The following is a 26,227-nucleotide window of genomic DNA, read 5'->3' on the forward strand; positions in this document are numbered from 1 at the left end:
CCACAAAACTCCTCCAAAATTCCCATTTAATTTCTTATGCTGACCCCGAGATATATAGGAACCCCGAGGGGGAAAGTCACAATGTGAAAGCGATAACTGCGTATAGTATGTACAGGATAACTAGGTGACACAATGGGTAGAGCATCAGCCTTGGAGTCAGGAGGACCTGAGTTCAAAAGTGGCTTCAGATACTGGGTGACCCGGGGCAAGTCATTTAACTTCGTGTTTGCCTAAGTTCTTCATCTGTAAAATGATCTGGAGGAGGAAAAGGCAAACTACTCCACTGTCTTTGCCAGGAAATTCCCAAAAGGAGCCACAAAGAGTCAGATATGATTCAACAAATGTCTAATATTTTTGCATTCTGTATCTCCTATTTCAATATGAGTTCTTTGAGGGCAAAGATCAAGTTTGTTCTGTTTTGTTTTTTATACTTTTTTATATGCCTGTACTTAGTACAGTATCTGGCACATAGTTAGTGCTTAAAAAATGCTTGTTGGTTGACCCACTAAAGAGGGCTTGAAACTTTCCTGAAATTTAGCATCTTCACTAAAAACCACCAGCACCCTGATTTAGTACACCGGCATAGAGAAGTGAAAGAAACCAGGTCAGATTGGTTGAACTTATGGGATTTACTTTAGGAAAGAAAATGAGGCAAGTCTTTTGGAAATAGTGATCCAACAGACCCACCACAGTCTGAGAAACAGTGCCCCACCTGTTCTGAATTTCTTCCAAAAGGAATGGTTTCTCGATATTCCTAGAAAAGAAACCCAAATATATGGTCATCTCATCAAGGCTACACTGGTTCTGACACCAAGATGTCAATGTAACCTAACTAAACTAATGAAATGTTATCAACCCACAGCTAAGTTAACCTGCTCAGTCATTTATTGTTACAACTGTTAAGATTTAGTTCAGAAAACATTGAGTGGAAAGGCTAACTTGGCTCCGTAGAAATAGCCATAAAAATTAAAATGTAGCAAAGAATGGATACCTGAATATCTTCTAAACATCTTAGGAATTTTGTTGTTTAAGTCATTTCAGTCATGTCCAATTCTTCTTGACCCCATTTGGGGTTTTCTTGGCAAAGACACTGGACTGGGTTGCCATTTCCATCTCCATCTCATTTCACAGATGAGGAAACAAAGGCAACATCACACAGCTAGTACCTAAAGGCACATGTCAATTCAGGACAAGGAGTCTTCATGACTTAAGGGTTAGTGCTCTATCCACTGCACCACCCAGCTGCCAAAGATTTATACTTATCAACATTTCTCATCTCACAAGCCATTTTCTTGGTCACCCACCCAGGAACTACTTCTTCTAAATCATTGGACTTCCTGATACCATATCATGAGTGACTTGATGCACGCAGTTTGGGGACAACTGCTCAAGGACCATACTGTTCTGATTGTTGAATCAGCTAGGGCAAAAAGGCAAGACTCAGTAGATCAAAATTGCCCTATGCTATGCTTCACTACTCATCTAACCACCACTCCCTGCTTACTTCTGACATCCCCCCCAGTCATTAAACAAATGCCTCCTCCACCTCCACCACTTTTCTTTTTTTGCTGTGAATAGTAATCACATTCATACCACCATTGCTACTGGAAAGAGCATGTCCATTGATTTTATTATTTCACTCATGATAATAGTACATGTGATTTCTACATCCTTCCCTGGTTACCCTTGTCTTTGCTGTCTCCCCCTATTAGACAGCAATCTCCTTAAGGTCACAGACCTTCTTGCTTTTTTATTTGTGTTTCCAGTACTTAGTAGAAAGCTTTAACACTTATAAGTAATAAGTACTTACTCCTTTTCATTTTTCTGTTCCTTCATTCATTGCAAAGAATATTCATATCTGCATATCCTCAGAAGACAGCCAATTGGTAAAATACTTACTTACAGGTTAAAATGTCTGATCTTCTCTAAAATGAATAGCTTATCATTCAATTATCCATCAGGATTTAATGAGCACCTGTCACATGACTAGCATATAACCAGTTTTACAGTAGAGAGAAAGTACAAGGATGGTCAATAATTGGCTTGTGTGATAAAGCACATCAATAACAAAATTAAAATTCCTACTTTTAGTTTAATAGTTAGCCCACTTGTTTAGTTCCAAAGCCCAAGTGAAAAAGTTTCTTTTTATTGCCAACGTATTTAATACAGGTTCTTATTACTGTTAAAAAGAATCACAGAGTCAGTTAGGTGGCTGTGAATAGAACACTGGTCCTGGAGTCAGGAGGACCCGAGTTCAAATTTGACCTTAAACACTTGACACACTTACTAACTGTGTGATCTTGGGCAAATCACTTAATCCCAATTGCCTGGCTGTACGTCCCTCTCCAAAAACAAAATCTGGGCTTCTGAAGGACGCAGGTCTATTGGGTCCATCCCATCAACCAGTCAGTTAACAGATCCAAAATTAATGTAATTTAAAGGGCTCAGAACTCCAGTACAGAAAGTAATACTTGCAAAAGACCCCGGTGTCTGTTATCAGCTGATTCCTTATTTGAAAACAGTCCTGAGTCTACATCAATCAGTTTAGGGGCTCTATCTAATGCTGATTATCTGATCACCCCCACCTGTAGAAGTCCCATACCCGACTCTACACACCAATTCCCAGATTTCTGAGAGAGGTATTTATTGAGCAGAATCTCTGAATGATTCAACTTTTGATGTCTTCATGCAGGTCCCTTTACCTCCAAAAGCCTGAGGAGTTTTTCTTGAGTTGGTTTTCTATATGAGTTTGTGGTGCTTTCACCCTCTCAGTCACATTTAAGGTATCATTTATGTAGTATTTTATAGCTTACAAAGTGTTTTCCCTCACAACACTATGAAGTAAAGAGTGCAAACAATTCCTATTTTACAGATGAAGAAACTGAAACCCAGACAGAGTAAGAGATCTGCCCAAGGTCACTCGGATATTAAGTGGCAGCCTGGGATTTAAATCTTATGTCTCTGACCATTCTACTGTGCAAGGCATTGTCCAAAAGGAGAGGTGTCTCATTCAAATGATGATAATAACTGACATTTCACACCAACCAATCTTACTTCCCTTTTCGATAAGGCTTACAGATCAGCAGAGTGCTGCGACACAGTGTGTCTTGATTCTTGCAAGGCACTTGACAAACCTTTTCATTATATCTTTGTGAACGGATGTACAAATAGATGATTGTATAGTTGGATGGATTTCTAGCCAGCTGAATGGCCAATCTCAAAGAATGTTGAAAGATAATTGTTTAATGACTGGACATTGACAAAATAACAATGATAAGATATAGTCCTCATTTCTCAGTCTCTCCATGGGGATGGTCCTACTATGGAGATGAGAGACTCATGCAGATGTTCTCCCAGAGTTCACCAGCTGGTGACATGGGAGAACGTGAGACTGGTGACTTTGCACAATCCTCCCTCACTCATATCCAATTCATTTGCAAGTTATATCATCATCTTCCTGATGTCATGGTCCTTTTAGAGAACAAAGGACAAACCACATATTTTGAAACTGGATTTCTGGGACTTTGTTTTTGAAGGTTTCTGGGAAAGAGAAGCTGGAAGTTGCGATGAACAACCATTCTTGTTCCCTTCTATACAGGAAGAAGCATAGGCAGGGTCAAATAGGTTGCTCATTTTCTGGCTGCAGGCTCTCTTGCACCTTCTGCTGTGATCTGAGTAGCTCAAGTTGCAAACAATGGGAACTGGAAGCTGAGAAGCAACTAATGTTCCCCTGCCTTCTAGCCAAGAGGTGATACTGGTAAGACCTGGGAGTGAACAGCTGGTGGGGAGCTGGAGGGAAGTTCACATTGATTCTCACTTACCTGTTAAAGAACCATCAACCCAAAACTCTTAATTTTGGTAAGCTGGTGGGTGATTTCTTCTCTTTTGAGAGTGGGGTCAGACCAGAATGAAAAGCTGATTCTGCCTCCATAGTCAATAGAGCTTCTTCCTTTCCAAAGGAAACTGTTCCCCTCTTTGCTCACTCTCCTGCTGTTGTTATCATTTCATTTGCTGTTTATATGAAAGAAAATTTGGCAGTCAGCAAATCCTTGTTTTGGGAGATTGATACAGAGCAGGCAGAGATTTGGGATGAAGTCTAGATCTCTTTAGAAGGTGCATACATATGACAATAGTGCCTATAAGTAGAGAGAGAGAGTGTGTGTGTGTGTGTGTGTGTGTGTGTGTGTGTGTGTATAAACAATTATCTTTCAACATTCTTTGAGATTGGCCATTCAGTTGACTACAAATCCATCTAACTACATAATAAATCATTTGTACATCTGTTCACAAAGAAATAATGAAAATGTTTGTCATATAGTATATGTATACATGTATCCAAATACGTATGTGTATATAGGCATATATAATATACACACATATATTTTATATATATATATATACACACATACACACATACACACATGCATATATATTCTACTTATAGTCTCTCTTGTTTCTAGAAACTTATACATGCCTAAGGGATATAATTCCAATGTACGCTCACTGGGTTTGGGCTGGATCAGTGTCTGTTCTTCCTCCATTTGTGCCCCATACTCAGCTAAGAGGAGATGTGCCTCCCATCCCTTTCCTCTTTCCTCTTTCTTTCATATGCGCACATACATATACATATGTTTATATACATATACAAAAACACCATACACAAACTCACATATACACATGCATATATACATATACCACACACAAACACACATATATACATATATATACATACTTACACATACCACACACAAACATACATATGTATATATACATATACATGCATATATATGCATATATATATATACATACCACACACACACACACAGAGGAAGAGAGAAAAAGAGAGTCCCAGACTTAGTAGAGAAAGTCCCTTGAAGTAAAAGTGAGCCAAATTAGGGAAACAGAAATCTGTGCTACTCATGGGGAACCCAACCCCTCACTCTCCTGCTATAAGGGGCATAAATATGCCATAAATTCCTTAAATGACATGCAGGTAAGCAAGACTTACACTTGAAGTAGGAATGATGTCATCAAGCTTGGCTTCTACCCAATGCCACCCCCACCTAGATTACTGTTGGAACACCCCTTAAAGGGAACCCCCTTCCCCAAATCTACAAGTATGTATCAACCACTTCCCTATATATCCCTTACTTATAGAGGACCCCTGTGCTCTTGCCTCCCCTCCCGCTTCCAATATTACATCTATTTAGAACTTTGAAGTTTGTAAAGCACTTCACATAGTTTATCTAGTTGAAGAAGGCCATTGTTAGCACTGCAAAGAAGGATCATAGGGTCATATATTTAGATCTGGAAAGGACCTTAGTTTTATCACCTCATTTTGCAGATGAGGAAGCGGAGGCCCAACTGACTTGTGCACTGTCAGGGACATTGTAAGTGGAAGAGTCAGGATCTGAACCCAAGTCCTGTAACACCAAATCCAGAATCCAAAATTTCCATTGCACCATAGCTGAACTGCACAAGTAACAGCTGAGGGTTCTATGGTAATAGGAGAGTTTTACTGGAGATGGTGAATGGCAGTCCTTGGAGAATGACAGTGGTGAAGAAGAAAGAAAAAAGAGGAGGGGAGAGGAGAAGAAGAAGAAGAAGAAGAAGAAGAAGAAGAAGAAGAAGAAGAAGAAGAAGAAGAAGAAGAAGAAGAAGAAGAAGAAGAAGAAGAAGAAGAAGAAAGAGAAAGAAAGAAGAAAGAAAGAGAAAGAAAGGAAGGAAGGAAGAAAGAAAAAGAAAGAAAGAAAAAGAAAGGAAGGAAAGAAGGAAGGAAGAGAGGAGGGGAAGGAAGGCAGGAGAGGAAGGAAGGGAAGGAGGGAAGAAGAAGAAGAAAATTTAAAAAACAAACATTACTTTGTATAGTGATTCAAGCTTTGCAAAATACTTTACATATATTATTGCCCTTAAACCTTACAACAACCCAGTAGATAAAGCGCTGGGCCTGGAATCAGGAAGACATCTTCCTCAGTTCAAATCTAGCCTCAGAACTTAGTAGCTGTGTGACCCTGGGCAAGGCACTTAACCCTGTTTGCCTCAGTTTTCTCATCTGTAAAATGAGCTGGAGAAGGAAATGGCAAACCGCTCCAGTATCTTTGCCAAGAAAAATGAGTGCATGAAGTCAGGCATGACTGAAAATGACTGAACAACAAAGTAACCCTGTGAGGTAGGTACCGCAGTTATCTCAGTTTTAAGGATCAGGAGACTGAGGCTTAGAGACATTAAGCGATTTAACATTGACAAACACCAAGGTGTCAGAAGTAAGATGTGAATTCAGCTCATCCTGACTCTAAATTCACCATGATGCCTCTTGTATTTGTGTTACTAGAAGAGTGGGGTTCAAGGGAGGAGGGACAGAAAGGAGCAAAATAGGCTAAGGTTATCTGTTTGTGGTAGAAAGTAGATGGAATACTGGCCTGAGTTGGTCCATTTGCTAGAGCTAATGACCACTGATGAGACCTAGCCCTAGATTAGGACAATGAGGTTCTCCAAAGCCTGGTGGACCTCTGAGGCTCTCCCTCAGAATATTAAGTTGCAAATATTTCAATAAAGGAAAAACACATAGGGAGGCCATTCTCTTTTTTTAAAAAACTATTTATTTATTTTTATTTTTCAATATTCATTTCCACAAGATTTTGAGTTCCAAATTTTCTCCCTATCTCTCCCCTCTGCCCACCCCAAGGCAGCATGCATTCTGATTACCCCTTCCCCCAATCTGCCCTCCCTTCTATCATACCCCTCTCTTCCCTGATCCCCATCTCCTCTATTTTCTTATAGGGCAAGATAGATTTCTACACCCTCATTACGTGTACATCTTATTTCCCAGTTGCATGTAAAAACAATTTTTAACATTCATTTTTGAAACTTTGAATTCCAACTTCTCTCCCTTCTTGTCTCCCCACCCATTCTCACTGACAAGGCAAGCAATTCAATATAAGTTATACAAAAGACTTCCATATATGCAAAAGACTTCCATAAAAGTCATGTTGTGAAAGACTACATTTCCCTCCATCCTATCCTGCCCCCCCATTTATTCTATTCTCTCTTTTGACCTAATCTCTCCTCAAAAATATTTACTTCTAATTACCCCCTCCTCCCATTTGCCCTCCCTTCTATCATCCTCCGTACACCCCACTTATCCCCTTCTTCCATACTTTGCTGTAATGTAAAATAGATTTTCATACCAAATTGAGTGCACATGTTTTTCCCTCCTTAAGCTAAATGCAACAAGAGTGAGATTCACTCTTTCCCTCTCACCTCCCCCCTCTTCCCCTCCTTTGGAAAAGCTTTTTCTTGCCTCTTTTATGTGAGATAATTTGCCTGATTCTATTTCTCCCTTTCTCCTCCCAATATATTCCTCTCTCACCCCTTGATTTTTTTTTAGCTATCATCCCTTCCTATTCAACCCATCTTGTGCCCTCTGTTTATACGTATATAATCCCTCCAACTACCCTAATACTGAGATAAGTGTCAAGAGTTACAAATATGACATTCTCATGTAGGAACATAAACAATTCAACTTTAGTAGGTCCCTTATGATTTCTCTTTCCTGTTTACCTTTTCATGTTTCTCTTGATTCTTATGTTTGGAAGTCAAATTTTCTATTCAGCTCTGGTCATTTCAACAAGAACAATTAAAAGTCCTCCATTTCATTGGAATTCCATTTTATGCTGAAGTATTATACTCAGTTTTGCTGGGTAAGTGGTTCTTGGTTTTAATCCTAGCTCCTTTGACCTCTGGAATATCATATTCCAAGCCCTGAAATCCCTTAATGTGAAGCTGCTAGACCTTGTGTCATCCTGGTTGTATTTCCACAGTACTTGAATTGTTTCTTTCTAGCTGCTTGCAATACTTTCTCCTTGACCTGGGAGTTCTGGAATTTGGCTACAATATTCCTAGGAGTTTTCCTTTTGGGATCTCTTTCCGGAGATAATTGGTGGATTCTTTCAATATTTATTTTATCCTCTGGTTCTAGAATATCAGGACAGTTTTCCTTGATAATTTCTTGAAAGATGATGTCTATACTCTTTTTTTGATCATGGCTTTCAGCTAGTCCCATAATTTTTAAATTGTCTCTTCTGGATCTATTTTCCAGGTCAGTTGTTTTTCCAATGAGATATTTCACATTGTCTGCATTTTTTCTTTCCTTTGGTTTTGTTTTATAATTTCTTGATTTTTCATAAAGTCATTAGCTTCCATCTGCTCCATTCTAATCTTTAAGGAATTATTTTCTTCAGTGAGCTTTTGGACCTCCTTTTCCATCTGGCCAATTTTGCTTTTTAGAGCATTCTTCTCTTCATTGATTTTTTTGGATCTCTTTTGTCAGGTTAGACTATTTTTTAAAGTGTTATTTCTTCAGCATTTTGCGGGATCTTCTTTAGCAAGCAGTTGACTCGTTTTTCATGATTTTCTTGCATCACTCTCATTTCTCTTCTCAATTTTTGCTTTACTTCTCTTACTTGATTTTCATAATCCTTTTTGAGCTCTTTCATGACCTGAGACCAATTCATATTTTTCTTGGAGGCTTTGGATGGGGGAGCTTTGACTTTTTTTTCTTCTGTTTGCATGCTTTGGTCTTCCTTGTCACCAAAGTAAGATTCTATAGTCTGATTCTTTTTCCAGTTTTTGATCATTTCTCCAGGTATTTACTTGATTTTTGAGCTCAAGATAGTAATCTGCTTCCAATGAGGGTGGAGGACATACTGTCAGCCTCTCAATTCCCCCACAATCTGTGGACCTAGAGCTCCAGAAACAATAACTACCGCTATCCCTGCTCCTGTTGTGGCTGCCTCGGCTTCCTCCACCCCTTCCCACCTCTGATGTCCTGGGGCTGGGGCCGGACCACTCCACTCTCCTACATGAGTCCCACAGGCTTTTTTCTCTGACCTTCCAATTTGTCTTCAGCATTTTGGGGTCGTGAAGTCTGGAAACTGCCACAGGTACCCGAAATTCAGTCCACCCAAGACCTGCTTAGGTCCCATCAGGGTGTGGCCCATGCTGGACTGTGCTCTGTTCCCAGTGGCGATAGACACTTTCCAGTGACCTTCCAGGCTGTCTTGGCCTGGAGATTTGCTTTACTCCTTCATTCCATAGATTCTGCAGTTCCAGAATTTGTTTAGAGTCATTTTTACAGGTATTTGACAGGTCTTGGGAGAGTGCTCTAGAAAGTCCATGCTGTTACTCTGCTGTCTTGCAAGAAGGTCATTCTCTTTCAGTACTGTGTCTTCTTAATGCAACTGGCACAATTTAAGCACCTTTTCTGCACCCAGAACCATGGGAGAACCATAGCCAAAAACCATGGGAGACAGAGAAGACAAATAGCACTGCAACCATTAGGGAATGAGGGAATAAGCATTTATAAAGTGCTTACTACATGCCAAGCAATTTACTCAGCTCTTGACAAATATTATTTCATTTGATTAGGGAGGCAGTGTGGAGTGGAAAGAACCCTGGAAGTCCAGTGACAAAGACTTGGATTCAAATCCCACCTCAGTTACTATGTAACCTTGCTATCTCTGAAAAGAGGAGGGTCCGGGGGGAGGGGAGAGAAAAATACAGAAATTTTATTATTATATATATTTATTTATTATTTAGAAAGAATATTAATTTGTACATGATAGACTCACAATTTTAAGTGCAATCATCTTTTTTTAAAATAGTTGTGGAAATTCTTGTTTTATTCCATAAATTAAAAATAAGTTTTCAAAAAATTTTTGAAAAGTTGCTGTCACTTAAGCTTACTGTGCTTCTGTTTTTCTCATCAGTAAAATGAAGAGGTTGGACTTAAAAGGGCTTCTAAAATTTCTTTGAGCTCTAAATCCATGATCCGATAGATCTCATTAGCTAATAATTATGTTTTATATGTTTTCTACATATCTGAAGCTTGTCCTTTTAATTATCAGAACTTTTTTTTAAAAAAATAGCCATTTTCCTAAAATCTTTCTAGAGTAAATTACACAATCCCCCCACCTTATTAAGAAAATCCTAAATATAATTTAATCTGAACTTGCTGAGTTAGGGCTCTCATTATGACCACTAATTATGATTCTGTGCTCTGTTCCAGCAGTTTTTCTGTCTCTTTCCTCCTCTGGTTGTCATCCTGGTCAGCTGTCACTCCTACTGTCAGCCTGCTGGCCTCTTCCACCCTCCTCTTTTTTAATGGGCTGTTTCTTATCTGCAGGGGCCAGAGAAATCAGATAACTACACTGGCTAAGCTTGTGTATAAATGGAATCAATGATCCTAGAACTTCATCCTGAGTTTATGGGCTACAGAGGAAAGGGTGAGAGTTTCAGAGCAGCTTGGTGATTTGTGATTTTTTGAGATTTCTGAAATATAGACAAAACTTTTTTCTGCTGTGAGCTCTGTTCCAGAGGCTTGCTCCTGACCAGAAGTCTCACTTCTTGATAAGGAAGACATTTTATTAGAGCATAATGCAGTCTCTGGCATCAAAAATTTATACTCTGATTGGGGAGACAAGAAACGTACAACAATTAGAAACAAGACAGAATATAATGAAAAGTCCAAAAATGGGATACATAGAACAATTAATATAACACTATAAAGACAATACCTTTAAAAGTTATGAGATCTATGATCAATATAGTGACCAAACATGATTCCAGAAGACCAATGATAGAACAGCTATCTACCTTATGACAGAAAGGTGATGGATTTAGGGTGCAGAATGAGAGATAGACATATAAATATGTGTGTGATAAATTGTATATGTACAAATGTAAAATGTATGTGTAGCATACATCCATATATGTAATATGTGTGAGAAATAAACAGTCAAGCAAAACAAATTCCCTCATTCACTGTATACATATATACATATATACATATGTATGTATATGTACAAATTATATAGGTATACATGTATATACATATACATGTGTCTATCTGTACATATACATATATGTATGCATATATACCTCTGTGATCGTTTACACAGCCAAGAAAGGAAGTTGTCTTGCTTGACTATGCTCATTTGTTACAATTTGCAACAAGGAACTTGGTTTTCTTCTCTTCCTTTTTGCAACATTGTGGGGGCAGAAGAGAGGGGAAATAAATTTCTGTTAAATTTAAAAATAAGGAAATTGAGGGGATTAAAGATATAAAATGTATACACTTTCTTTTTAAATTTATTTATTTGTATACACTTTTAGATGATATTACTACAATGCTGTGCTCCTAAATGTTTAACAAACAGTTCTTCAAAAAATGTATATACTACACACTCTTACACTTCATTTTCATTAACCTGATTCCGTCACTTTCTTAAATGTAGGCAATCAACAAAACAGTATATCAAGCCCAGATTCATAGCATAGGCATATTTTAAAAGTGTAAATGCTCACACAGAAAATAACAGTGTGTGAGCTGGCTGAGCATACCTCTGAATCACTATATCATTAGTTTTGCGTAATTGTTTAATTTATTACAAAAGACCTCTCATAGGGTAGGGATGATCTGGAAATGCGAAAGTGAAACACTTCAATAAAACTTTTGAAAAAATATAAAATAGGCTTTTAAAAATTGTTAACTATTTTTAAAACTTTATTTTAAAATTAAAATTTAATTTTAATAATAATTAAATATTTTAAAATGTTTTTAAAATATAGAGACTACCAATGCTTGCCATTTGAGGTCAGCAAAGCTATCCCAGATACCAAAATAGTAAACTGACTTTGAGGAGCAAGTGAAGGTGATGGAAGCTGAAAAGGGGGGCCTGGTTTTGCAGGCTTCCACAAAACAAAGGAGGAAAGCAAACGTGGTGAAAAGTGAGTCTCCTACCATCCCACATTAATATGCCCAAATCCAATGATGCTGGGCAGGTGTGTCTCTTCCTCACCTGACCATACTCTGGCACCTGACTTTCCTTTGACATATCAGGATCAGGCTGGAGTCTCCTGTCAATCCACCCTCAGGCCCCATCAGCATCTGGTAAATCAGGAAATGGATGGGCAATATCTGGATCCATACACCCCTGGGTTTCTCCCTCCAACCCCTCCTTGGGTCTGGGTCTTTAAACAGAGTGGCTAAGTTGCTTACAGATTGGCTTCGGCCTTTCCACCTCTGGTGACTGGGCTTGTCAGGCAGGGCTTGGCTTTATGTCTGATCTTTCTCCCAGTCTTTTTTCACGTAGGGTTCTTAAATGAGTTTTGCAGGTGCCTACTTCAGCACAATCTGTGTTTCTGGCAACTGTGAAGTAACTGCAAAACCAAACCCCAGGCCTTGTTTTCCTCTATGGTTTGCTTCTTCTTTTTTAAGCATACAAGTGTTAACAGGTGTGGGAGAGTGGAGAGTAGTGTGTGGTCTCACCAACCAAGAGGAGCTTCCCTGGCAAACGTACAGGGCTGTGTAGGTGCCCATCTTTCCCTTAGCACCAATGCCTCTGGGATTCTGGCATGGCCATCTCCATAGGAATGGTGCCATGGTCATGGAGAGCTATAGAGAAAGGCAGCCAGGGAACAAGGCATTTGTCATGCAGTATGTTTGCAGTGGCCATCTTGAATCATAAAAACAGCAAGCCGGGCCAAAATTCTGGGCATGCAGCAAGGGGAATGAGTGCTAAGAAGGCTCAGCTAGGGACATGATTACCTTTTGAAAATCACTTCCCTAGCTGGTCCAACAGAATTGCCATAAGAGCAAAAAAAAAGCATATGACAAGATACTTTCTATGGCCCTAAGCCAACACTATAGAACACTGCTACTGCACAAAGCCTTAATGCATTTCCATGCATCATGGGCTACACCTGTCAGTGTGTGTTTGATTTAACTGTGTTGAGAACAAAATGGGAACTGGAAATTGAATACTCAACAACTTAAAACATTGTGCTTCACAACCAGAGGAGGGAACTTGCAATTGTATGAGAGACAGAGAGAGACAGAGACAGAGGGACACAGAGGGACAGAGATAGAGAGACACAGAGAGAGATGGAGACCAAGAGAGATGGAGAAAGACAGAGAGAGAGGAGAGACACAGAGACAAACAGAGACAGAGAGACACAGAGAGACAGATAGAGACAAAGAGAGACAGAGACAGAGAGAGACAGAAAGACAAGGAGAGACAGAGGGAGATAGAGACAGAGAGACAGAGGAAAAATTGCCACAGGAATTTTGTCTTGCCCCTTCTTGCTATACATAATGGGGTTACTTCTTCTAAACTGCTTCCTACTTAATTGGAAATATATGGTGGCGAATGAAGGCACCTAACATGTTGATGATGGGGCTGGTTAAATCTGGGCCCCAATCTAGCAGGTTAAACTTTCTAAAAGTTACTTCTCAGAAGAAAACAGCACCCCTCTCTTTTACTGCCATCTGGGATGCATTTTAAGCTGCTATGGTTGTTGTCCTTCATTCTCAAAAAGACCAAAATGGCATCACTATGATGGAGTCCTACAGCGTGGCTGACTATGGCTGGCTGATCAGGCCACTACAAGCTTGGGGTATTCTACCACAGGTCAGACACAGAAAGTCCACATCAGCGTTTGGAGGACAGATGTCTCTAAATCTGTGCATTTAGCGACTGCAATTTCTTTTAGAGACTGAAATTCTGCTTCTTTCATAGAACACAGCACCTTCTTTGATGCAAGCACACCACGCTGGGCTGGTAGGTGGCACAGGGCAGATATGTGGCTAGTAGACAGAATGCTGGGTCTGGAGTTAAGATGATCTGAGCTTAAATCTGGCCTCAGACCCTTGGCTGCATGCCCCTAGGCAAACAAATTGCTTAATTCTTTGCCTCAATTTCCTCATCTGTAAAATGAGCTGCAGAAGGAAATGGCAAACTACTCCAGTATCTTTGCCAAGAAAACCCAAATGGGGTCAACAGAGTCAAACATGACTGAAAATGAGTGAACATCGACAGAATGCATTTGCAAATTAATGTTTCTAAAAGTGCTTTGAGATCCTGAGAAAGAAGCAACTTTGTCTTCAGTTGAAAATATATATTAATACATCTTCATTTTATCTTCCTTAGAGATCCAAATTCTAGGTTAATTAAAATAGTCTGATTTTCAGTTATTTGAGGGGAAGCAACTGTCAGGGATGATCCACAAAATCTTCATCAATTAAAACAGGGGTTCTTAAGTGCTTTTTGTTTGGACGCCTTTAGTAATCTAATAATAAGGCCTATAGCTTCTCAAAATCATGTTTTTAAATGTATAAAACCAAAATTGTGGGATTGCAAATGAAACACAATAATGGGATTGCAAAGGAAATTAATCATATTGAAACTTACCAAAATATTAAAAAACAAGGTACCAACTTTGTGGATCGCAAGTTAAGAACCACTGGATTAAAGTGCCAGAAAATACTCCTCTAAGACATTTGGTTTGCATTGATTTTGGTTGTTGTTCATGGTGCTTAACTCTAAAAAATAAGGGAACAAACAGATTAGCCTGATGCAGAGATGTCAAAGTGTTTGGGCATGGAAGAGAAAAAGAGAAGAGTGAGAAAATGAGTGAAATGAAAGAAACAGAAAGAGGTGGAAATAATGAGTGTATTCCTCTCTGAACAAATGCAAACAAAAAAACAAATTGTGTTTGTGAAGCTTTGTGGGTATTACTACAGAGTTCTATTTGGGTCAGCTCTGGAATTATGGTAGCTAGGGCTGGCTGGAAAAACTGGGCAATAGAAGAGGGTCCCAGATGAGAAGTAGCATGATATGGTTGAGAAGCAGTTTGACATAATGGAGCAAGTGCTGTATTGGAAGTCAAAGGACCAGAGTTCAGTTCCATCTCTCATTGTTTCATTGTGTGTGGCTTTTGACAAGTCAGTACATTTCTCTGGACCTTAGTTTCCTTACGTACAATATGAAGACACAGGACTAGATGATTTCCAAGGTCCATTCCAGTTCTAATTCCATTCCAATTCTCTACCACCCAGAGAAGGGTAACTGGGATTATATGAAGACTGGAACCAATCCATGTAAGGACCTATTTTAAAAAAACAACTGAGGACCAGCCTCCTAAGAGGTATGATTTTTGCTGTTGAATCATTTTTAGTTGTATCCAATTCTCTGTGGGTTTTCTTGGCAAAGATACTGAAGTCATTTGCTATTGCCTTCTCTAGCTCATTTTATAGATGAGAAACTGAGGCAGAGGTAAGTGACCTGTACAGGGTCACACAGCTAGTAAGTATGTCATGTATGTCATGCCAGATTTGAACTCAGGAAAAGTAGTCTTCCTGACTTCTGGTTGGCACTCTATTCACTGTGCCATCTAGCCATCTTTAGATATTTGATGAGCTGCCAACTGGGTGAATTTGACTTGTACTCCTCCTCCCTAGTGGGCAGATGCAGCTAGGACTAATGGATGGAGATTTCAGTTCAAGACAAGGTAAAACTTACCAATAATTGCAGCTATCCAAAAGAGGAATGTCCTTAGGAAGCAATTCGGAGTTCCCAGTCACTAAGCCAAATTGGCATCCCTAGAGGTCTTCAAGCAGATGACCACTCATCAGAGATATTGTACACAGGATTTGGGCAGCCATTAGACTACAGTCCCTTTAATGTGAATGTTCTGATTCTACAGAATGTGATTTAAAATACATCAAATCAAAATATTTCTTCTCCTGGACTTGCCAACATTAGAAACAATTCTCTGAAATGAGACATTGCTTCCCAAAGGACTCTTCTAAAATGCATATATGTTGCCTAAGATGGTATAATACGGTAGCACCCAGAAATTATGCCTTACTATAACAACTAGCACAGCATAGGACATTGAGAAAATAGGATTCGGAGGAGGTAAATATGGATGGGACAGGAGGCCTAAAACTCAGAGAACTTACTAGAGAAGATAATGTCAGGTTGTATGCTGTATTAGGGGTCCCCTGTAAGGATACAGGATGCCCAAGTAGTTAAGGGAAGCCAAAGCAAGGATGTAGCAATAAGAAAGATGGGAGAATTATTTAACAAGTCTTGACTTCTTCACAATTCTCTGCAGGGAAGGCAGTAAGCATTTATTAAGCACCAACTATGTGCCTGGGACTATGCCAAGCATTTTTCAAATATTGTCTCATTTAATTCTCACAGCAACCATGGAAGGTGGGTGATATCGTTATCCTCATTTTATAGTTGAGGAAATGGAGGCAAACAGAGGTTAAGTGACTTTCCTAGAGTCACATAGCTGGGAAGTATCTTAGGCCAACTTCCAACTCAGGACTTCCTGACTCCAGGACAAGTATTCTATTGACTGGACCCTCTAGCTGCCAGAAGCAGATTCCTACAATCTCCAACGTGAGGTAAGTTTTGAAGAGAATTGGAGATTCCCTGGGGTCCAGAAGATTTGGACTGAAATGACTGAACAACAACAAAAAGAGATTCCAGGAGACAGAGATGAGGAGAGCTTCATTCCAGAAAGGGCTGGACGAGGTATACAAGGGTTGAGAGATAATGAGATGGAATATAGTGTGTGAGGAGCATTAAGACCAGCTTGGATTGTACAGTGAGTGAGAAAGGACCGTGGATGTAAGGAACTGGGATGCTAGGCAGGCTGAGCTGGCCATCACACTCTTGGCCAGAGGACCTACTTGAACATGCTTGGACAGCTTGGTCCCCATCTCTTCACATGGGCAAAGCTTCCCTGGGGGTTCGCTCCCCTTCAGTGATGAGGCTTTCCTTTCCCAAGAAATGCACCATCCCCTTGTACTTATGGAAGTAGCTGGAAGTATCTGATGGCAGATACCAGGAAAGAAATTTTTAAATGCCTGTACTTAGCTTTCTTCAAAGCCTGGGATACTTATCACCTTCTCATTTTATTTCTAGAGACATCTGGATTCTGAATCCATTACCAAGCTTCTAACAGTTAAATGCCAGTTCCTACCTGCCTCTACAAAATTTGCTCAGACATCTCTAACATATGAGTCCCCAAGTTCCCAGCCTGAGTTAGGCAACATGTCTCTCGTCTCTAAAGAATGAATACTCTCTCACTATCTTGCTCTATATCTGTAAAACATTCATTAAGGCATAACACACAGTTTTGAATGTCTGTTGATCAATAGTTTACATTTTCTGGCTTTAAGAGCAGAATAAACATTTAGAATAGAGTTTGATTCCTCCTAAGTCCACAAAGAAAGAAATGGGGCTAAAAGACATAATATGTCTGGAGAAAGGGAAAGGGAAGGGTTAAGCTAAAACCTTGGGATCAGGGTTTGAAGAGATTTAAATAGCAAACCCAAGTGGGAACAGAGTAGACCATTGGAGTTTAACGGATAATGGTCCGACTTCTGTTTGGGGAAAATCATTGGGGAAGCTGTCTAAAGGATAAAAGGGAGGCATCTGAGGAAGACAGACAAATCAGAGGGCTATTACAATAATTCAGGTGAGAGGTGATGAGGGCCCTTGCTAGGGTGGCAATCAGGTGAATAGAGGGAAGGTTACTGCTCTGAAAAATATTGTGGAGGGAGAGACAGCAAGACTTGGCAATTGACTGACTGTGAGAGTGGGGAGTAGATAAAACTGAGTTTGGGAATCTGGGAATGGTGATGGTGGGGGAGAATTAAGAGCTATTGGTACCAATGATCTTCCATGGAGTCCTCCTCTAGTGCCTCATGGTGGCCTGGATGTGCCTCTGGGGTCTTGAAGGCTCTCATTCCTCTTCAGGCTGCACCCCAGACTTGCTCAATCACATGCTAGCTCTTCACCCTGAATCTCACCCCAACCCTGGAATTCTAACATTGGATGTGCTCTCTGACCCTACAGCCTCTCCCTCTGACTGGACAGTTCCTCCTCCTAGAACCTCCATTTAAGAAGAGTGCTCACACCAACCATGTCTCTTTCTTTTCCATGATGTCCTCTGGGCATCCCTTACCACCCCCCATGAGGTAAATGCTTTCTCTGCCCTCCCCCAGATTCTTTTTTGCATGTTATATGGACTATTTCTACTTCTGTTTGTATTCCCAGCCCTTAGTACACATTAAGTGCTTAATAAATGCTAGTTAACTGATCGAAGGTTATGCCAGTAGGGTCAATTAGTCAGTCAATAGGCATTTAGTAAGTTCTTGCTGTATACCAGGCACTGAGCAAAGTGTTTGAAATTCCAACAACAGTGAATGAATTCTTAGAGGAAGGAGGGAGGGAGAGAAAACCTTATTATATATTTAACTTTATTATATATTTTAAAAGATAACTTTATTTTATATTTAAAAGGAATATCAAGTAGTACATAATAGATTTGCAGTTTCGTGTACAATCATCTTTTTTTTCTTTTCTACTATGTTATGGAAATGCTTGTTTTATTTCTTATGGTGAAAATAAAACAGTTTTTTAAAAAAGAAATGAAGTAGGGAAGAAGCATTTATTAAGCACCTACTGCATACCGGGTACTGTGTTAAGCACTTTACAAACACTATCTCATTTAATCCGTATAACAACCCTTCAAGGAAAATCCTGTTATTAACCTCATTTAACAGTTGAGGAAATTGAATAAGAGATCAATCCTAAGACAGTTCAGGTTTGAAACTGAATGTTAATTGGAGAGGAAGAACCCATATAATTCTGGATATAGCCTATAAGAAGTTATTGATACTCAAGGATGTGAGAGGGATGGGAGGGAGAGAGAGAGAGTTTGGACCTCACATTTTAGAAAGGATTGTTAAAAAATTTTTTACATGTAAATGGGAAATATTTAACAACATAAATAAAAATAATTTTTAAAAAACTCTTAGAAGTGGTGCCTAAATTAGTCTACCGCCTTGAAATACAAAAATAGACCATCCAGAAATCTCTCTTCTTTGGGTCCTTAGAATCCTTGGGACTATGGTTTTGGAAGTCTCTTGTTCATATGGACCAAGCTAAGCACTGCCTTTGACTGGCACCAAGGGGTGGACAGATTAAATGACTGGTGGGTTTCTGGAGCTATAAACACCCCAAAGCAGCCTCTCACTCTGAAAAACCATTGCTTGGTTGTTTTTAGGCCCTACTTGCTATTGAATTAATAACATCACATCATATTACTGCCCTTCATCCACAGCTGTTTAGTTTGAGTTGGGTGACACAAGACATGTTTCTAAAAAGATGGTTAGGGCACAGGAGAAATACACTCTTAAATGGCAGTGGTATTTTTAAGATCACATTCATCCAAGTCCCTCTGGTGTTAATGCCCTTTATGAATAAATAGGTTGTGACATTTCTGGAGGTTTAAGCTCTTTTCCCAGCACCAATGCTTTGCCTGCTCCACTAGTACAATGGTTCATCACCTATGAGGCCATACCTTTTGCAGAATGCTGTTTTGCCTGGTTAACTGATAGCTCTACCCATTATGTAATAGGTCCTGGGTTTACTGATTGCTCTACCCATTATGAAACAAGTACTGTGTATACAACCAGACCAGTAGTGCAGTAACTAATACATTAATCTTAAAGAAATTAATCAATATAATATCAATTATATGATCAATTATGTTGTTTATGTTAGTAATACCATTTATACAAATTAGTATAAAATAAATTCCATTAAAATAATTAAGTGATTGATTCAGTAATGGGGGCCACCCAATCCTTTAGGATGAGAGTTCTGGCAAGTCTTCCCAGTGGGTTCAGATATGAGCTGCATGACTGACTTGTTGGTTACCCTGCATGTCAAGACATCACCCATAATGTCATTGGTCCTCTTTGGAAATGATGTATCAACACCAATAATAGCATGACTGGCATATGAGAGAGCCCTGAAGGATGAAAATGACAAGATTTTTATATACTGATTCCTGGGTGTTAGTCATTCCCAGATGAGCAGTCTAGGATATGGAAAGAACTTTGGGGCCAGCACCTATGTAGGAATATTGCTGATGCCTCCCATCACATGCAGTTGTTTGCAGAACATGTCATGCAGAAATATCATGTCATGGCCCCCTTGCTATGTTATAGTGAATGAGGGACTCTACACGTATATATAATCCTCTTAACTAAAGCTGATGCCCCTACTTCTGCTCATAACAGTCACTACCTCTGTCTTTGAAGATCAGTTTAACATCTCATATGACTCTCAACTTATCTCTAATCAGAAAATTGGTTACATTGACTCTCCTCCTCTTGATTGCTTCATGAGGTTTGTCCATACTGTGGTTGATTCTTATTCAGGATATGACATTCCAGTGCCATTTAAATCTAACACCATGGCAGTTGTCACCACCCAATTCCTTATAGAGCATACCTTTCTTCTTTATGAGCCAAAATCTATCTGAAGCTTACTTTTCCAGGATATTTTGTATTTGTAGTATCTATCTGTTCAGTTCAGGTGTATATCATCCCTATTCCTAGTACTGGGATTGTACTGATGATATATACAATGAGTCTTCAAAGGAACTTCCAATACTTTTATTTAGCTATACCAAACCATTATTTTTCTATCTATGCAATAGTCTATACAATATCAAATATAAAGGAACTATAGCAATGTATCAGCTTGGCCCAAGATCATTTCTATCTGAATCCAAATGAAAAATATGAGTGGAATAAGATCATAAGAGAGGGAAAAGAGAAAAGCAATCAAAATAGATGGCCTCCACCAAGGTGGGCCCTCAGACTCAGTCAGATACTCCTGTGCCTCTATACTTCTGTACTACTATACTTCTAGTGGAGGCATAAATTATTGTTTACATTCCTGCCCTTTTGGGCACTGAGCAGTAAACAAGGTGCTATTGACTCTATATGTCTTGTCGTCTGCCATAGTCCAACCCTAGTAGGAGAAATGGCTTCTCACCCAACTCTATGTATAGAAATATTGCCAAACTGGAAGGGATTCAAGATCCCTGGGTTACATCAGCATGGTTTTCTCAATTGCCTTTCTCCGGAAAAAGAGGTGGGATTCTTGGCAACTACCAATAAGTTTACCAGCAACAAAGCTTGGCTTCTTGAAAGGGGGTGCACCTCTCTTCTGAAGGAGTTGTCATGGAATTTCAGTGCTTAAATACGGAATTCTAAGGCTCCCTGAGAACTTGCTGAAGTAAGACAAGGGTTTTGCATTGATGTGGCCATGTGAGTCCTTTGCCTCACTTTCAGGATTCCTGCCCAGAGAAATAAAGTACTGAGTCCTCTCTGTTTGTCCAGGGTAAGTATCTGGGTAAGTATCTGTGAATTTTAGCTGTTCTTTACTCTGAGTTTTTAGAGTAGCCTTCTGAGTAAGTCAATACCAGTCTTGGGCCAGGAGACTCTCAAGGAGATTTGATAATGGAGAGTACCTTCAAGGACCAGGTATTGGATGAGATAACTAATGAAATGCATAAACTTAAAGTAAGAGAGCTAGATAAAATTGCAAAGTTAATATGGTTTGGCTTCAGAACACTGTAGCTACTTCTATGCATACACATGTAAAAGAATCTGTGCTAGGAACTGAAAACACCAAGATATGAAACCATAATGCAATTCTAGGCTTTGTGAATAAAATTATATTATCTAGAATCCTGGAGGTTGGCCAGATAGGTGGTATAGTGAATAAGGAATCAGGAAGACTCATCTTCCTGAGTTCAAATTCAGTCTCAGACACTTACTAGCTATGTGCAAATCACTGGGCAAATCACTTAACCCTGTTTGTTTCAGTTTCTTCATCTGTAAAATGAGCTAGAGAAAGATGGCAAACCACTCCAGTATCTTTACCAAGAAAACCCCAAAAGGAGTCACAAAGAGTTGGACAAAACTGAAGCAACCCAACAACAACAACAACTCAGGAAATAACGGTTCTAACTTTATTCTGAGGTGGACAGACATCTTGAATGTTGAGTTATGTTCTAGGTAACAATTTTAGAGGGATATTAAGCATCTGAGAGACAGTAAGGTCTAGTGAATAAAGACCTATGACACATACTGGTTGTGTGACCCTAGACAGATTATTTAACCTCTCAGTCTCCCCAGACAATTCTATAAGAACATAAGCTGCATAACAGTTGCTGGTATGTATTGGTAGAAGGAGTTTCCTGACTGGATAATGGCTACTGCTGAAATCACAGGTTCAGAGAAAAAAAAGCATCTAAGAGAGGGTGAACAAGATGATGAAGGTTATATAGAAACCATATGTGTAAGAAATGATTGAAAAAACTGAAGATATGTAGCCCGAAGATGAGAAAGACTAAAGAAACACAAAATTATGGTTCATGTTTATACGATGCTTTCAAGTTTGCCAAGTACTTTATATATGTTAACTCATGGGGAAGGTGTTTTTCCTTTTTTACAAATGAGGAAACTGAGGCAGAGGCTAAGTGACTTGTCCAACATCACACAGCTAGTAAGTATCTGAGATTGGATTTGAACTCAGATCTTTAAGTTCTGTGCTCTATTCACCATGTCATCTACCTGCATCTGTGTTGATAGCTTGACATGATAACTGTCTTTAAATATTTGAAGGGCTGTCACAGAGGAAAGAGGCTTGCTCAGTGTTTTTCCAGGGGGATGTAACAGTAGGTGAAAGTAGCAGGGAGGCAGATTTCAATTCTATATAAGAAAGAACTTTCTAACAATTAACACCATCCACCAGTGGAACAGGCTGCCTTTCAAATTAGTGAGCTCCCTATCATTGGAAGTGCTCAAAAAAAGAACGAATAACCATCTGTTAGGGTTACTATAGAAGGAGTTGGAGATTTAATTAGATCCCTCTGAGGTCCTTTCTAATTCTAAGATTCCACAAAGCTGGGTGAATACGGCATGCATTTCATAGAGAACATTTGATAAACGGGTGCTGCCAATTACTTTTAAAATAAAATGCAAACTCTTTAGCCTGACCGTTAAGGCCCACCACAATCCAGCTCCAATCTCCCTTTCCAGCCTTATGTCAGTCAATCAGCATTTGTTAAACATTTACTATGTGCCAGGCACTGTGCTAATCACTAAGGATACAAAGAGAGGCAAAAATATCCCTGCTCTGAAGAAATTTGAATGTAATTAGGGAAGAAAACATATAAATAACACTGTACGTGCAATATATATATGCAAAAAACTTGGAAGGAAATCATATGGGGTACAACTTAGAAATACCTCCAGCAGGTGAGATTTAAACAGTCTTGAAGGAAGCCAAGGACCTCATTCCACTTCGCCTATTGTATATTCTAACCAAACTGGAACACTATTTCCCAAAATTCCACATGCTGTGTCCCACCTCCACATGTTACCATAGGTCATTCTCCATACCTGGAATTCACGTCCTCCTAATCTGTGCCATTCAAAATCCTTCAAGGCTCAAAAAAGCACTACCTTTTCCATTAAGCAATCCCTGAAGACCCCTTATTCAGATTTCCCTAGAGCAGTTTGAACGGATCTCTCCTTTGTCCCTATCTCACCCAATCTTGTGTTTTTCTTATCTATGCACATATTGTATCCTTCATCAAGAAGAACACATGTTCTGTCTGCAAGGGCATTTTTAGATTTGTAGCCCAGTGGCTAGCATAATGCCTGGCAAATAATAGATACAAAACATGTTGGTTGAATATGTTGAGGATTATTTGCCTACTAATTTTGGGGGGAGGAATAGGGGAGAGTTTGCAAGAATGAAAAAATAAAAGAATTTACATGACAACTTTATTATACATTTAAAAAGAATAGCAAGTTGTACAAAGTAGATTTGGAGTTTCATGTGCTACTGTCTTTTTTATCATACAATGTTATGGAAATGCTTGTTTTGTTCCATAAATTAAAAATAAAATAAATAAATATAAAAAGAATAACATAATAATTCTGTATAATAGCAGGGTCAAAATAAATAGGAGAATTCCTTTTTCTCTTGACTCATATCCTATAGAAGAGACATTCAAAAAAATGGAGTTTTTGTGACACCTCACTCTAGGGCTCCCTGGATGAGCACACCGTGTATTCTTCATGGTCACTAAATCTGATTTTCATTAGGAAGGTATTATCTGAGTCCTCCTGTTAGAGGAATAACAATGACTTTTGTTGTTTATTTAGATTAAGGCCTTTCTCTGTTTTAACATGCAATCTACTCATCTCCCCATGTCCAAAATCCATAGAGCAAAGGGATATTTTTGCTTGTACCTTCACCTTTTTCCCTGGTCAATTGGTGAGCTATTTATAGACATTTATTGATTCAGATCCATCAGCAGAAGAAAAAGAAAGAAGCCTTGCAATTGTGGCTGCCATGGTAACGGGCATTTCACACATGTATTTTTGCATCCTAGCAGCTACTGTGTGGAGCTGAAGCAATGGAGCCTACCTGCAGCATCTGACTGCTCATTTACCCTTTTCAGAGGTAGAATTGAAAATGAGAGAATCTAATCACTGCTGTCACATAATCATAGTGTACTTGGCAAAAGAAAAATGAAGAAAGAAAAAAAAAGATGGTTAAGTGAAACCACAATGACTGAATTGACTCTCGTATCTGTCCTCTGGGGCATTCTAAGAGTGACGCTTCTTGATTAGAAACTGTTGAATGTCTACTGAGTACCTGTTATGTATTTGGCACTCTGCCAGACACTATGGAGGATGCAGAAGAATATGAACTATAGTACTTGTCCTTAAGGAACTTACAGTCCAAGTAAAGAAGTTAATATGCATGAAACAGGAGGTGATAAAAGACAATATAACGGCTATGGATAATCAGTGCTATAGGTCAGGGGAGTTTGGAGGAGAATGGGCCGCAGTGGCTTGAAAGGCTTCATGGAGAAGAGGGGACCAGATGTGGGCCTCAAATGAAAGAACTTTGATATGTGGATAGGATAAAGGAAAGGGCATTCTGGGAGTAGGGGACAACATGATCACTGAGATGAGAATGTTTGTGGGGCTGTGAGGTCAGTCTGATTAGAGCAGGAGGTACATGTCGGAATAACAAGAAACCATGTTGACCAGTCAGGAAAGGAGCAGATTATAAAGAGCCTGAAAACCAGGCAGAGAAAATAGGAAGTCATTAAAAATTTGAGTAAGCAGGAAAATTATAGATCTAGAAGTGGAAGGACCCTCAGAGGTCATCCAATTACAGATGAAAATTAGGGCAAGTGATTTCCTCAGGTAACAATCACTGGAGCTTAGATTTGAACCTAGGTTCTCTGTCTCCGGAGCCAGTATTTTTCCCAGTACATGATGCCAAATACCATGTTGAAAGGATGGTTGGTCTAAGTAGCAATGTGGACTGTAAAGATTTGAAGGAAGGTATGTGGGTTCTTAACAAATAACAGGAGTTCATCCTAGGTATCTGAGAACTGAGCAAAGAAATGAATGCAGGTCTGCTAAAGAGAAGACAAGAAATGGAAGAAGGAAAAGGAGGCTAAACAATCAGGCCAGAGGCCAAAAATGGGAACAACTTGATGGCTAAAGAGTCTGTAAAGCTCTGCGCAGAGATGATAGAACCTCACAAAGACCTGCAAGGAAGCAAGAGAACAAAAACAGGTTTTGATTAGGATTATAAATTAAAGTTGTAAGAGACCTGAGAGACTTTTTCAACTCTTTTATTTTTCATAGGAGGAAACTGAGGCCCAGAAACATTTACTGGACTGTACATCATCTTATGAGTAATAACTGAATGAACCTTGATTTGAACCCAGAACCTGCCAGTCTGTAGGAGGTATTCTTTCCACTACGTGAAGTTTGTTTATCATTTGTTATCATTTGGTTCTGCCTTGTTTAATGTTAAGAATTTATATAAGCTGTTATATCCTATTTTTATTCCATTTAATGTTTCTTTTAATTGATGATAATGACGTTCATAATAAAAATTGCATGTAATTTAAAACTAGAGATGCTAATTTAGAGTAGGTGTCAAATAATAACAGCTCACACTGCTAGAGTGCTTTACACACATTATTTCTTTTGAACTTTGTAACAGCCCCTGTATTTAGATGTTATTATCACCCCCATTTTATAGATGAGAAAACTAAGCATCTTCAGAAAAGCGAGGTACTTGCTCAGAACTATATTGCTAGTATAACATTTAAAAATCTGGAGAGATATAGTTTCTGGGTAATCAATCATTTTATTAATGAAGCTAGCATATTGCCAATAAAATGGGTCAGTGACGCTCTCGAATGTCAAAGACAATCATGGTGGTAGGGTCATGGTCTATCTGCCCTTGGAAGAGTGGGTGTTCCTGAGGGTGGCAAGCAGCTCTGATTGGTTAACAAGCAATGAAAGTGAACAAATATTCCAATGAGAGGTGGACCTATTTTAATGGAGGGGGTGGGGAATGTAACTTTGATTATGTCATTTACTTCTAAATTGCCAAGTCTTGGGCAATCTAATCAAAGAATTCATCCCCATCCATACCTGTGAGGAGCCCAGTGGGCT

General features: G+C 39.2%; 1 long non-coding RNA gene across 3 annotated transcripts; it reads left to right on the plus strand.

Moving 5' to 3' along the window:
- Positions 1-3,315: 3,315 nt before the first annotated feature.
- Positions 3,316-26,070, plus strand: LOC140500878 (uncharacterized). 3 transcript variants are annotated; one of them, XR_011965933.1, is made up of 6 exons: positions 3,316-3,757; positions 5,345-6,169; positions 14,897-16,255; positions 17,715-17,836; positions 21,011-21,059; positions 24,130-26,070. It is a non-coding gene; the product is annotated as an uncharacterized lncRNA (long non-coding RNA). The 3 variants fall into 3 exon arrangements; XR_011965932.1 differs by having other exon boundaries at positions 14,897-17,836; XR_011965934.1 differs by lacking the exon at positions 21,011-21,059 and having other exon boundaries at positions 14,897-17,836.
- The last annotated feature ends 157 nt before the right edge of the window (positions 26,071-26,227 follow it).

Source organism: Notamacropus eugenii, chromosome 4 (assembly GCF_028372415.1).
Source record: "Notamacropus eugenii isolate mMacEug1 chromosome 4, mMacEug1.pri_v2, whole genome shotgun sequence".
In the NCBI taxonomy this organism is placed as follows: domain Eukaryota; kingdom Metazoa; phylum Chordata; class Mammalia; order Diprotodontia; family Macropodidae; genus Notamacropus; species Notamacropus eugenii.